We start from the raw sequence: 1024 nt of genomic DNA, 5'->3' as shown, positions 1-1024 counted from the left end.
AATATTATTAATATGATGATGATGATATTAAGTTTCAGTATTTGTCAGAGTTTCCTGCTCAAGATGATTATAACATTAGCTAAGAGGTACAATTGAATTTTAGACCATTCATGCACTTTTGAGTGGATAATTTTATGGAACACTTTCCTAACGAACTGGTACATTTGTATGTCAAATTGATGTAATTCATACTTTTTTCTGCCAGCTGTTTGAGTAAATATTGAATTGATACTATAATGTATGAGCATAATCAAGTGACATGTGAAACATAATGGTAATGTTACTTATAGTATCTACCCCTGGTGTCTGGAAATACTTTCCAAATTTACAGTGATCAATATAGTATACTTCAAATGGTGTTTGCCATGGTGGCTACATATTCCACGGAACTTACAGATACAAATATGAAACATAAAAAACATACTCGATTCAATTTTTAAAACACCAGAATAATTTACTTCAAATGATTGTACAGTTTATAAATACAGGCAGTATATATACATTTGGTATTTACATCAAGTCCTGTCATAACTTGCAATATACAAATCACACTGATCTCTACCTTAAGTCTTTGTTAATCATAGCAAACCAAACACAATGGTTGTCTAACGTATTACCTCGTGAACTAAAGGTACATCGACATTATACTTCAAAACTCGATTTTTAAAATACTTGCATACTCTGAGATGTAAGCACATAAAATTCTACACTGACCATCAGACATTTCTTAATGAAAACAGGCACACTTCTGTAAAACTCTGTCACACTTGCACAAAATCACATTTGTCAACTTTTTCTCTTCTGTCACACTGTTTCCTTCACAATGCAGCAATCAACCATAGTTAAAGAACCATCATAATTACAAATGTCAACGATTAACTACTATATTATAGAATGATAAAAGTATAGGCTTGCATCACAATATCTTCATTTGGAACAAAGAGAAAGCAGATATCCCCATATCTGTGTCACACACTGTTATGTCGTCAACGCCTCACAGTTGGGAGTTTGTCACACCACCAAT

At 32.4% G+C, this 1024-nt stretch overlaps 1 protein-coding gene across 1 annotated transcript in view; it reads right to left on the bottom strand.

Moving 5' to 3' along the window:
* Positions 1–428: 428 nt before the first annotated feature.
* Positions 429–1024, bottom strand: part of LOC118425680 (serine/threonine-protein kinase ULK1-like) — a gene marked incomplete in the record, with an annotated part of 22569 nt that continues 21973 nt past the window's right edge. The window contains 1 exon segment of the mRNA XM_035834712.1: positions 429–1011.

This window comes from Branchiostoma floridae, chromosome 11, assembly GCF_000003815.2.
Source record: "Branchiostoma floridae strain S238N-H82 chromosome 11, Bfl_VNyyK, whole genome shotgun sequence".
Classification (NCBI taxonomy): domain Eukaryota; kingdom Metazoa; phylum Chordata; class Leptocardii; order Amphioxiformes; family Branchiostomatidae; genus Branchiostoma; species Branchiostoma floridae.
Note: the sequence above shows the minus strand (reverse complement) of the source record. Positions and strands in the feature narration are given on the sequence as shown.